Source organism: Antechinus flavipes, chromosome 5 (assembly GCF_016432865.1).
Source record: "Antechinus flavipes isolate AdamAnt ecotype Samford, QLD, Australia chromosome 5, AdamAnt_v2, whole genome shotgun sequence".
In the NCBI taxonomy this organism is placed as follows: Eukaryota; Metazoa; Chordata; class Mammalia; order Dasyuromorphia; family Dasyuridae; genus Antechinus; species Antechinus flavipes.
In genome coordinates, this window is record NC_067402.1 from 64201040 (window position 1) to 64214946 (window position 13907).

Sequence of the window (13907 nt, forward strand, 5' to 3'; positions counted from 1 at the left end):
TCCCAAAATGATAATAAAAAAAGAAAAAAGGCCCATATGTGCAAAAATGTTTGTAGCAGCTCTTTTTATAAAGGCAAGGTCCTAAAACTTGAGTGGATGCCCATCATTTGGGGAATGGCTGAATAAGTTATGGTATATGAATGTTATGGAATGTTATTGTTCTATGAGAAATGATTAGTAGGCTGATTCAGAAAAGCCTGGAAAGACTTACATAAATTGATGCTAAGTGAAGTGAGCAGAACCAAGAAAATACTGTAGCCAATAACATCAAGATTATGTGATGATGAACTCATGGACTTAGCTCTTTTCAACAATGAGGTGATTCAAGGCAATTCTAATAGACTTGGGATGAAAAATGTCAATCACATCCAGGAGAGAGAACTATGGAGACTGAATGTGGAATGAAACATAGTACAGTTTGTTTATTTTTTTCTTTCTCATGTTTTTTTTTTCCTTTTGGCCTGATTTTTCTTGCACATATACACATGGAAATATGTTTTAAAAGATTAAACATATTTAACCTATATCAGATTGCTTGCTGTCTTGGAGCAGGAGGAAGTAAGGAAGAAAGATAAGAAAAAATTTAGAACACAAAGTTTTACTCTCAAGCTCTCTGCTGGTCACTTTTGGTCTGTCCTTTCCAGATTAGGATTGTTTCTCCTTGGCAGAGAAAAGAAACAAGAGGAACTTAGCAGCCCTGCCATCTCTCGCTTATCAGATATCATCATCCCATACATACATAGAGATATTTTGTCCCAAGAGAGCTTTAAAAAAATTGTTCCGTCATCATCATCCCTTGACTGCTTTCCATTATTTTGATCTTTACTATTCCATTCAGTATTACATTATAAGATTATGCCAATTTCTATATTTATTTTCTGTTACTGGGCCTTTTGTAGAATTTGTTTAGGAATATAGTTGATAAATCTTTGTACATCCACATAAGTTGCTTAAGACACATCCCATTTTCCTCCTCATGGGAACTGTTCCCCTCTGTATTTTCAGAATTTCCTTTTTCAGCATTTTCTATCCCTTCTGGACTGCCTTCCTGTGAAGCATTTTAGTCCATGTAATCCTATCTATTTTTCCTGACTTTTGATATGCTTTTCAAAAATCCAGGGTACACGCCAGATGTCCTTTCCATCTCTATCACAAACCCTAGAACAAAAGTCAATTCCCTGCAAGTTTCCCACAATTGCTACCACATTCATCAGATCTTCCCTCATAGTGAGAATTAGACCCCTTACTTGGTTCATTTTGAAGACAATAAATTATTAGGTTCTCTGGTTTTGGTAAAGAGAAACTTGTCAGTATATATCTGGATAATTGAAGTAATTACAAATTTTTTTAATCTTAACTTAAAATGACCTTGAAAAAGTTAGTTTCATAGAACAGAATCATAGAATGTTAGGGCTGGGAGAAATCACAGAGATCATTTAATCTAACCCTGTCATTTTAATAAATAATTTATCCAAGTTTACATAGGACCTTCATGCAAACCAAATTCACAGGATTTTGTGAGGATCAAAGTAAAACATACATTAATGGTGCTATAAACCTTCAATCCCTTATCAGTGTTAGCTGCTATTATAATTATTGATAGAACCAGGACTAGAACTTGATTTCGGGTTCCCTATCCTGCATTCTTTCTACTTCACTATATTGCCTCTTATTTTTCTGAAATGACAGTTGCCTACTAAAGTAGATGCTAACAAATATTTGTAAACTCTATAAATATAATTTTATTTTATGTTTTGAAAGGCAATTGGGGTTAAGTGACTTGTCCAAGGTCACACAGGTAATAAGTATTAAAAGTGTCTGATGCCAGATCTGAATTTACATTTAAATTTCCAAAAGTTAATGAATATCTAAATTCTGATAAATCTTAAGTTTTAGTGGCACAACTAATTTTAGTCTATGTTCAATCTCAGGCTGCTGCATTAGCACATCAACTATAAAATCTCAAAAAAGTTAAATAGTCCAATCTTGGGAAATGTTATCTTATTTCAAATGCTTAGAATAGATGTAAGGGATGTTAGGCTTTCTTCCTTGAAACATATTATTGTTTCATGAATAATTTTGGCCCATCCAAAAAAGATAAAACTGGGTATACATCTATACAACATAGTACAGTGATTAGAGTGCTAGACCTGGAAGCAGGAAAATCTAACTTCAAATCCTAATTCAGATATTTTTGGGCAAATCACTGATATCTTCTTCTATAAATTGGGAAATTTTATAATCAAAGAATGATGACCATCATAACATCTACCTCCCAAGATTGTTTTGAGGATAAAGATAATAATTATAAAAGCACTTGGCGGTGCCTGGCACATAGTACTATATAAATGTTAATTATTATTACCATTATTATAATTTTATGTCTACACAATGTCTAAAGATTAATATTCTATCTTTTTGTACCAATGTTGCTTGCCTTTTTTAGTATCTCTAAACACTAAGTACAGTACCTAGCATTTAGTAAACACTAAATACTATTGTCAGACTAAGTTCCAGACTTGAAATAAAGGAACTAAATTCAAATCCCTCCTTGGGTATTACTCATATGACTCTGCTCCAGACACTTGACCTCTTAGCTTCATTTTCCTCATCCATAAAATGGGGATAATAACAGTACTTAAAGTACAGGTGGTTATAACAATCAATGAGATAATCTTTACAAAGCATTCTGTAACTCTTAAGGCATTATATAAATCTATTATTATACTATGATTTCATTTTGAAGATAAATAAAATGCAATTGTATTAAAGAACATAAATCAGTTCTATTTAAGAATTTTTAAATATTATTCATATTAAGAATAGATTCATTTTCAAAAGGATAAAAGATAATAAATTCACACAATAAATTCAGATGGCATTATAAGTGAAGATTTCAAATGTTATTACCATTTTCCTTTTTCTTTAAAATACCATTTCATTTAATTGAAATTGCCAGCTCTAAGTTATCATTTATAAATTGCACTAAAACAGCATGACTGAAAAAATGTATTTCTCTTCAAATTGGTAAAAATTAAAGCAGCAATAAGATACAAAGATATACATATAACAATTAAATCTCAATAATTTAACAAACACTGCACCATCTAGTGGAAATAGTGTGACCAAAAGGGGTAAAATTCTCCCCAACTGTGAAAAAAGCCCTATGAGGATTAAAAACAAAAAACAAAACAATATAGTATATACATAAATACCCACATCTTCTCAATCTTCAATATTCAGGAAACTGACTTATTTTGGGTCCCTTTCTTAAATTTTTCCCTTGGGGCTCATAATTTGTCAATAAATTACAATACATTGAAAGTGAAAGACAAGACCATAAGAAAAGCAGAGCTGTTCAGCCAGAGTTTGAGAAACACTGAAATTATGTCAGACTATTTAAATAATTCAAGATATACATGTGTATGTTTGCCAAGAAAACAAGGGATCATTTCATGGTTAGGATATATTAATTCAGCAATTCATAAAATAGATTCAATTGCTAGGAAGTATTAAATTAAACTCAAGAGTTTTATAATTTGATGTCATTTTAAGAACCTATTTACAATTACCTATCAGAATAAGCATAAACCAAGACTAAATTTGCTTACTTTTTAGAGGTGGAAATGAATAGTCAGTCTAAGGAGGAAACATTTTTGGTTATTTTCCTCTGGTACCCTAAATTTTTTCACATTTTCAAAAGCCAAGTTTGCACGATCTCTTTTCCCATTATACTGTGAGCTCCATGAGAGCAGGGACTGTTTTTTTGCCTGTTTTTATAGCCTCAACACTTAGCAAAGTGCCTGACATACATTTAGTAGACACTTGAAAAATAGTTGACTGAATAAATCAAAGCCAAACTGCAGAACACTTGCTTATATACATACAAGATACACATTAATAAGTTTAAAACAATACCTAAGACAGGCTAAATTTTAACACTAGGTTTTCATTTGAAGAAATTTACCTATTTAATGGATCATTAACCTTTATGCTAAAACAAAGACATACTCCTGAATCTGCTCAAAAATTTACAAAGATTGGTATAGCTTACTGTACAAACTCTTTTTTTGATAGATAGCTTAATTCATCACCTTCATATCACTGGAATGGTACATTTGTCTCTACCTGATATCTACCATAAGTACTTGGATCAGTCAAAGAGCATGTCTGAAGCATCTACTATTTGCCAGGGGTTGTTTTAAGGGCTGATATTCATAAGCAGCATGAAGAGCAGTTGGAAACAGTTATGGAAACTTAGCCAAGTTGTTCAGATGTTTTTTTCAGTCATGTCCAAATCTTTGTGACCCTTTTTTGGAGTAGAGAGTATTTCTCAAAAGAGTAGTTTGATATTTCCTTTTCTAGTCCACTTTATAGATGAGGAAATAAAGGCAAGCAGAATTTAAGTGGTTTGACCTAGGTCACACCCTTAGCAAGTGTCAGGCTGGATTTAAATGATGGAAGATGAATCTTTCTGAGTCCAGGGTGGGCACACTACCCACAGTTGCCCAAAATCTAACCAAACCTATGGATTAAATGCACCGCAGATGCAAGATAGGAATCAAGAAAGCCAAAGTAAAATCATGCAGGGTTGGCAGTTTTTCTGCCTACAAAATGAGTACAATATGTAATGACACTTGTTGCTGTTGTTCAGTCAAATTCAACTCTTCATGACCTCATTTGGAACTTTTTTGGCAGAGATACTAGAGTAATTTACCATTTCCTCCTTCAGCTCATTTAACAGATAAGGAAACTGAGGCAAACAGGATGAAGTGATTTGCCCAGAGTCACATTGCTAATAAACGAGGTTACCTTTGAACTCAGATCTTCCCGAATCTATATCCAGGGATTTCCGCACACATCACTGAGCTGCCCCTTGCAATAATAGTAATTAATATTTGTAGAGCAAAGCATTTTCTACACATTGTTTTTACATGATTTTCAGAAGAATCTCGTGAGAGAAGTACTACAACTATTCATATTCCCATTTTACAGATAAAGAAACTGAAGCCAGGAAGTGTCGTCAGAGGGATTTGAACTTAGGTCTTCTGAATTCCAGGTCCTAGTACTCTATCCACCAAGTCCAGAAGATTACTACAAAAACAAGGATACATTCAGCGTAATATTAACCACTTGATGAAAGTTCCTAAATATAATACTAAGCACTAAGATGCCCAATGGTGCTTTAGCAATCCGGAAAATATTCTCAGACCAATCAGCATTTGAGTGAATTAGGGCAAAATATTTTCCTCTTAAGAGCTTCCATCTCTCCATCAGTAAAAATGGAGATAAGATAATATGCTGGGAGAACAAGTGAAAAGTATAAAGTGCTTTGAATTCCTTAGATAAAGAAAAATGATCTCAAGTGAACGTTTTACATATAAACCTAATAACAGCAAATCATTGCAGTGAATTGAATGGCAAGTATGTCCTATAATACTGCAACCTGCAAACTGGATGTTTCTGTTTCTGAATGAAGGTTTTCTACCTTAATACTATTAAAAGGAACCATGAAGGTTTCCTACCTTAATACTATTAAAAGGAACCACTATACAACCTTAATCAGCAGACTAATTGAAAGAAAAAAAAATCTCCGCCTTCCAAAATATGACTTTAAAATTCCTCTTTTTGTCTGTTTTAGAACCTGGTGAGGCCTGTGGACCCCTTCTTAGGATAACGCTTTTAAAGACAAAAAAAGAGAGACCGCAAAGGAAACCAATTATACAGAAAGCTATAATATTTAATGTAATTTTAAAAACTAATTTAGGGATTGTTAAAATAATTATTTTATGTAATTTTTTTAAAGTGTTTAAAACAAGTTCACAGACTACAGATTAAGAACCCTAGATTTAGAGCAACCCAGGGCAGGTCCACAAGCATTTAATAAGCGCCTGCTATGTGCGGTGCACGAGGCCAACCACAAAATATAATGATATCCCCCTCCTAGATTTCAGCTTTTTGCAGACTCGGAGGCGTCCGAGGGCCGGGTACGAGCCAAGGGTCCCAGGTTTCCCAGCCCAGCCTCAGGCAGGGGTTGAGTCACGCCGCCGGGTGCCGGTTCAGCTCTGGAGAGGAGAAGCGAGGAGGAGGAGGACAAACCAGCAGAAGAGGACAAGAAGGAAGCAAACCTAGAGCGAGCCAGCACCAAGTTACAGTCGGGGGGTGGGGAGGTGCTTCCGAGGGGGGCCCGAGGGAAGCCCCCCGACCAGCTCCGCCCCGTCCGCCTCCCGCCCGCGGCTCGGCCCCTCCCTCCGGCCACTGTCAAGCTCCAGGAAGGAGCACTTAGTAGGCGCCTGCTGTGCGCGCCACTCGCGGTTACAAAGGAAGTGAAGGTCGTCGCCGGGCAGCAGGGGGTCCGGCTCGCATGCTTCCCCCCTCCCCGCTCCGTCCCGCCCCCCGGGCCCCGCCTCCCTCCAGGTGCAGTGGCCGGAGCCGGAGCCCGAGCCCGGGCCGGAGGCAGCCGATCCGGCGGCCAGGGTGCGCCGGGATTTCCTTTACCTGCGGGTGCGACGACAGAGGAGGCCTCGGAAGGCGCCGCCCGCTCCTGCGACCCCTGCTCCTGAGGGCTCGGCGCGGGAGTGAGTGAGGGCGAGGCGGCGGTGGCAGTTGCTGCCGAGGAGCCGGGGACCGGGGCTCTCTCGCTCACATCGCCGAGCGCACCCTCACTCACTAACACTCCCAGACACACACTCGCATCTACACACACGCGCTCGCGCCGACTCTACAGGGAGTCCGGCCCCCACCTCGGCTCCCGGGAGTCACCGCCTGCGCCCCCTCCCCCTGGGGGAGGGGTCACGACGGGGAGGAGTCTTATCCCCCCGCCCCTTAGCCCGCCGGCGTGGAAAGGACTTTTCCATTGGCCCAGGCCAAGCGACGAGCTCTCTGCTTCGCTTTCATTGGTCAGCCGGAGGAAGCTGATCGCTACCCTAATTGGTCCTGATTGCGCCGGTGGTCTCCGCCCACACCCCGTCAATCAAGCGGAGCTCCGCCCCTATCGACTCGTCCCCCTCGCCCTCTCCTGGCACTCAGCCGCGCACACACCCCCTGCCTCTGGTCTTGGCTGGTTGCAGGTGTTGGCTCCGGCGTCCAAGAGAAACCAGCTTGGGGAAAGATCCCTATTACCTGGAGACGCCTGACGCGAACTCATTATACACTGGTTCATTTTTTACCTGCTCAACTTCTCACCCTCCCTGCGAGCCTTGGTGACCCTGGAAAATAATCCCTATGTTAACCTTTCCCCAGAGCACCAGCATCCCTGGAGTGGGGAGAAGACGAAGAGCGGGGTAAAAAAGGCTACGAGTGTTGGCTACAGGGGATGAATGCGCATTCGGCACAGCGATAAATGCAAGCCTCTTGGTTCTACGAGAATCTAATTTGGATGAGAAAAAAATTAGGATGCTTACAGAAAATTTTAAAAGGGTTACAGTTGAAGTATTCTTTGAGTCTATTATTAAAAAAAAAAAAAAATGCTGTAAGTGAAGGCTCCACTGTGTTAAAAAGCTTTCTAGATGAGAATGAGCTGATGAGAATGAGCTGCCCTACCCTCTCTATTTGGACACCTTTTCCCCTAAGTCATTAAGTGTAGGTAGCTCAGTACAACAAACAAAATTGTAAGGCAACTCCCAGATAGCAAATATCTACAATTCAGGGTCCAAGAGAAAGCTAAAAGGAGAGGTGAGGGATTGAGAGCAGTACAGAAAGAAAAAAATGAAGGGCAAGGTAAGGGATTCAGAGAGCTCAAATGCCTCAGGAAAGTAAGGCCCAAGGAATCCTTAGTTTTCGCTTAAACTGTACCCCATAACAATACAGAGAATTTATGGAATTTGGGAAAGGAGGGATGGTGTGATGGAAAAAATTAATTAACATAAATAATAACATAAGCAAAGGTCTCCATCCCTCGAACTTAGAAAAAGGAGGGCACCCTTTGCCAGAAGATCAGCCCTGGCCCTTCTGTGACTTCCTTAATATTCACTACCTGTGTCCTACCTGTGGCCAAGCATTTCTAGCTCGAATGGGTCTGATCAGCCACAGTGGGACACACTGTAACTCATTCTAACATAGCAATGTCATTTTGAATCTCTTCAGAGCGAAGGACAATCATCAACTACCATCACCAAAGTCCACAATGACCTTCAAGTCATGCACTGGAGCATGCTGTGCAAATTACAGTCAAATTATCCCCTGGTATAGATTGGAAAGCAATTTCAAAGTGATCAGTCAATGAAAGAAATGGAAACAAAGGCCAGGGCTCCCTGCCTAGTATGGGAACTTGCAGAGTACCTGTTTAGTATATATTTGTTGAATTGAATAGGATGATGACATAATCGGAGGCCTAAAATAAAGTAAAGGGTAGATCCAGCTGGAGTTTCCACAGTAATAATTGGAGGGAAGTGGGAACCCTGATATGATAAACTCTGAGCCATTTCAGATGGATCCTAAGACTCTGATTCAGCAGCCCCTTAGTCCCTATGGACTATATAGAGACACATAGAAAATGTGTCCAAAAAAAGAGAATGAAAGAAGGAAGGAAGAGAGGGAGGAAGGGAGGGAGGGAAGGAGGAAGGAAGGAAGAAAAGAAGGAAGGGGGGAGGAAGGAAGGGAGGGAGGAGGAGAGAGAGGGAAGAATAATTACTGTGCCAAGAAGAGATGCTCCCTCAATAGACTTTAAATACAGAAATAACTTCTGCTCATGTCCTGTTTTTACTTTCTCCGAAAATTATTACATAAAACTCTCTCTTTAGGATCTTTTATGAAGAAGGAAAGAACCAAACCTTCCTCTTCCTCTGTACTTGTGTTGGTTGCTCAATAAAGAATTGCAAGCTTGAGCCCCCTTGATGCTTCTTCTATAGGATCTATAGGATACTATTTCATACTTTGTCAGGGTGCACAGTCTGTTGTGTTTTAAATATTTCTTTTGTATGGAAGAAATAAATATCCTATACCTACCTGGTGATTTAAATTGTATACCAAACACCTTTTTAATCCCAGGAACTAAACCTTATTTTTACTGGTTTAGAGTTCTAGTGTGGGGATGTAAAAGAACAAAAGAATGAGTGGGGGGAAAAATCTCTTTCAAGGAGTGGCTCTCTAAGGGCAGAGTCCAGCCCATATGCAAGTCCAGAATAAAGTGCCCTGGGAAAGGGGAAACAGTGTGATGGGGGAGTGGGGGGGATCATTTCATGCCTTCAGTGAGATTTGAACTCAGGTTTTCTAGATTCCAGCTCCTAGTACTCTATCCATTAAGTCCAGAAGATTACTACAAAAACAAGAATACATTCAGCATAGTATTAACAACTTGATGAAAGTTCCTAAATACAATACTAAGATGCCTAATAGTGCTTTAGCAATCCGGAAAATATTCTCAGACTAATCAACATTTGAGTGAATAAGGGCAAAACATTTTCTTCTTAAGAGCTTCCATCTCTCCATCTGTAAAAATGGAGATAACATAAGTATGTTGGGAGAACAAGTGAAAAGTACAAAGTGGTTTAAATTCCTCAGATAAAGAAATATGATCTCAAGTGACCTTTTTACAAATAGACCTAGTCATTAGAATTAAACAGCAAATTCATTACATTGAATTGGATGGCAAGTACATCCTATAATCCTGCAGCCTATAAACCCTGTTTCTGAATAAAGGTTTCTTATCTGGATATTATTAAAAGGAACCACAACACAACCCTACTCCTAATCAGCAGACTGATTGAAAAAATATCCCAAAAAAACATGACTTTGAAATTCAGCTTTTTGTCTATTTTAGAGCCTGGTGATGATGATTTAATGATGATTTAAAAGTGTTTCTGGCAAGCAAATTACAGTTAAGATCTGGACAGCTTCACTTAAGTTGGACAAAGAGATACAGAAAACAATGTAGGGAGTATACAAAGTCACTTACTGGGATGCCTGAAATTCTATCATTAGCATTTCATGCTTTAGTTTGATTCCTAGTCAGACTTTGCTCTTTTAATGTGAAAATATTTCTGGTGGGGGTAACATATTAAGTCCCTAATGTCTTTAAAGAGAATAAATTTATTAGATCTTTTTTCTCCAGGAAACTTTGAAAGCCCTTGATGCCTAAGGGAAGAAGCTAAAAAGTTAAGGCTGGAGCATGGGAAATCACCATACTATTTTCTCTCATCTAATAACAGCAATAAATTTTTGTGCAAAAGAATGATAAATGTCTGAACACCTATTTCATTCATTCCTTTAACATAAGACCAAAAAGATCATATAACCAGTGAGTAATCATTAAATGTTAATTGATGATGATGATATAAACATCTCTATTTGACCAAGGTTACCAAAGGATTGAGGAAAACTCAGACACTGAGTACTGAATGGGTTTGTCTGAGATCATAGACAGTAGCATTGTATATTTGTGTGTGTGTGTGTATGTATACATACATATATATATATATGTGTGTGTGTGTGTGTGTGTATGTGTATATATATACCCACACAAAGATGCCTGAATGCTGGATGCTATCTTCTGACTTCCTAGCTTCCATTATCCATTATATTACAATTACAATTATTATGGAAATAACCGCAAGGTAATTGAGAGCAGCCATTAGTAAGCCATCCCTTACTTTCCAGTTGAATGAACTAAATCACATGTGGTTTATTAAGGTTTCTCTTCAAGTCTCTTATTGAAATACACACCTATCCAGCCTTCTTGGCTTTCTCTTTCATTTTTTTAAACCCGAAAAAGAAAATCCTTGCAGCAACTGTGAATTAAATTAAATTCAACAAAAATCTATTAAGTATATCCTGTGTGTGAACTCAGTTGTCAGTGTAGGAATAGTCCACTTCTGAATCCAAAGGACTTAGTTTCAGATCCCACCTACGCTCCCAGAGGACTAAATCATCCTAGCCAGTCACGTAAGCTGTTAGTGTCCCCAGGCACTTCTCCAAGCTTAGTTGTCAGACTGTGCTGATTGGTGTTAGTAAAAAATAAATAAATAAAGGAGGGACAACTAGGTGGTTCAGTGGATGGAGCACCAGCCCCAAAGTCAGGAGGACCCGAGTTCAAATTCGACCTCAGACACTTAACATTTCCTAGCAAGTCACATAACCCCAACTGCCTCAGGAAAAAAACAAATAAATAAATAAAGGAGAAGAGGAAGAAGAACCTCCTCCTCCCTAGAAGTTTACAATTGAACTATAGCCACAGTACAGTGGAAAGATCATTGATAGAGTTTATATATGTATATTTATAGACCATTGATTGATGAGTTTAAATCTTGACTCCACTTGGTTATGGAAAATTAACCTCTCAGGTTCAGTTTCCTCATGTAGGGACTGGACTATAAATTTTAAGGTCCTTTTAGGTTTAAATCTTATGAAAAGCACTGGTAACATAAAGATAAAGAAGAACTCGATCTGTTGATGAGAGTCCCAGAACGTCAGAATTGAAAGGAATTTGTGAGGTCATCTAGCTTGACCCCCTACTCGGGACAAGTCGCCAGCCAGCCCCCGGTGAACACCTTCCGCGTCAGGAAATTCACCACGTAGCAGCAGAAGAACTTCATTTCCCAGTGATCAGTGTTCGAACCTAATCTTTTCCAAAAGGAGGACTAATCTCCAAATCTAGGCTAACCTGCCTAAACCTGTTAAGTGATGCCTCAGGGCACACGGCCAATGCCCAGAGTTCCCAGCCCTTGAAATACTCTTAAGCAATCTGAGTAAATGGAAATTTCTCTGCCTGTTGGGAGGAGGTGATTTGGCTTTAAAAGTAGATCATGCTCATGGAAACTAGCCCCAGAACCTCCCCTGCTCTCGGGAGGGCTGTTGCTGTGCTCGGAGCTTCCTTCCTCGGTCTTTGCAGCTGTCACTCTCAGCTCAAGCAACAAAGCGACACTCTGCCCCTCGCTGCCCTTCTGCCGGCCCTGCGCGCCGTGGGCACCGCCCTCTCCCGAGCGGGACCAGAAAGGGGCAGCCCGGCTCCGGGAGCCCGGGAGCGACTGACGAGGCACCTGGCGAGCGGAGGGCGCCGGCCCCGGGGGAGGATGCTCCGGGGCACTTGGTAACTCCCGAGCGGGACCGGCTTTTCTCCTGGGCGGGCGAACGCGGCAGCAGCTCGGTCCCGGCGGGGGGCGGGGAGGGGGGAGAAGGGAGGGGAAGGGGGGCCCTCAGCAGCGCCCACATCATCAGCAGGACTGCCTGCACCAAACCGCCTGCTGTCTCAGAGGGTGTTTGTGTAGCTCTGGCTGTACATTCCCCAACACCTTCTGCGAATGGATGAGCTCAGGCGAGGGGGCTCCACGCTCACAGCCACGCCAAACCAGTCATCCGTGAGATTATCCGTGAGCTGGGCAGTTGGAACCCTTCCCAGCTCTCCAGCCACTTCCAGACGCTTCGCATCACCTGTCTTTATATAAGACGCTCTGCATTTCAGTCCAACCTTGCTGATCCTTTCACTCGGTCTCGCCCAGGTTGTCTCTGGCGCCTGTATCCCAGAGTATAGCTGCAGAATTCTTCCTCCCTTTTTTTTTGTTTGTTTGTTTGTTTTTTTGTTTTTGTTTTTGTTTTTTTTTTAGCTGAGGCAGTTGAGATTACGTCTAAGGTCACCCAGCCAGGAAGTCTAAGTGTCTGAGGTCACATTCGAACTCCGGTCCTCCTGCCTTCAGGGCTGGTGCTCCATGCACTGCCTTGCCTAGCTGCCCCATCCCAATTTTCACTCACACTTTAGATCTGGGTCTGAAAAATCAAGGCTGGCTACTACTGCCGCTCAGAGTTCTAGAGGTACCACTGGGGGCTGGAGGCATCTTTCTAATGTATTCTCCCAATTATTAATTGTCAGGCCCAGTTAATATTTTTATAATAATAGGTTTTTTTATTTTTCAAAATATATGCAAAGTTTTAAATATTCACCCTTGCAAAACCTTGTGTTCCAAATTTTTCTTCTTTCCGCCCCCACCCCAGACAGCAAGTAATCTAATGTAAGTCAAAAGTGCAATTCTTCTAAACATATTTCCACATTTGTCATGCTGCACGAGAAAAATCAGATCAAAACAGGAAAAATGAAAAAAAAAACTAAGCTAACAAAATACACTAAGAGGTGAAACTACTATGCTGTGTCCCACATTCAGTCTCCATAGTCTTCTCACTGGGTGCATTATGATTCTTTCCATCCCAAGTCTCTTGGAATTGCCCTGAACGATGCACCTCACTGTTGAAAAGATCACAGTTGATCATCACATAATCTTGCTGTTGCGGTGTATAATGTTCTCTTGGTTCTACACCCTTCACTCAGCATTGGTTCATGTATGAATTTCCAGGTTTTTCTGAAATATCATTTCTTATAGAACAATAATATTCCATTACCTCCATATACCATAACTTATTCAGCCATTCCTCAAGTGATGGGCATCCATTCATTTTCCCTTCCTTGGCAGGGCCAGTTAATATTGTCTCAATATGATAGAAACCATTGATTAGCACCCTGATGTCATTTAACCCTTAACATCAATTAGCTTTAAGGGAATATTTACTAAGGAGATATAGCAAGAACAGAAGTATGTGGATATCAATCCTTCTCCCAGCTCTAAACTATAAGCATAATCTCCCTTCTACTACATCAGTCCCTATGGAGAATGGGCTCAAACTTAGTGCGGTTGCTACAAAGCATTCACCCCCACCATATTCATTCCTAAATGCAATATACTGCAGTGGAAGAGGGCCATATCTTGCTTGCAGATATCTATATCTTAATATCTATCCATTGCACATCTGGGTCACATAGAGTTTTTGTTCCACATTGGACTTGGCTATCCAGGACCTGGACCTATGATAACTTATTTTCCTGACCTTTGGAAGCTCTAATATTCCTTCATCGAAGGTAGGAAAAAAAAAAGAAAAAAAAAAAAAGAAGGTAGGAAAAGAATAGAAATAATAATAGTTACCAT

At 40.2% G+C, this 13907-nt stretch overlaps 1 protein-coding gene across 2 annotated transcripts in view; it reads right to left on the reverse strand.

Moving 5' to 3' along the window:
- MPP7 (MAGUK p55 scaffold protein 7) overlaps positions 1-7026 on the reverse strand; it is a 230004-nt gene extending 222978 nt beyond the window's left edge. Inside the window, exon 1 of one of the 2 annotated variants that reach the window (XM_052000274.1) lies at positions 6499-7026. The gene's annotated coding sequence lies outside the window, so the exon portion shown is untranslated. The remainder of the gene's footprint in view (positions 1-6498) is intronic. The other variant, XM_052000275.1, reaches the window with a different exon arrangement.
- Positions 7027-13907: the final 6881 nt, after the last annotated feature.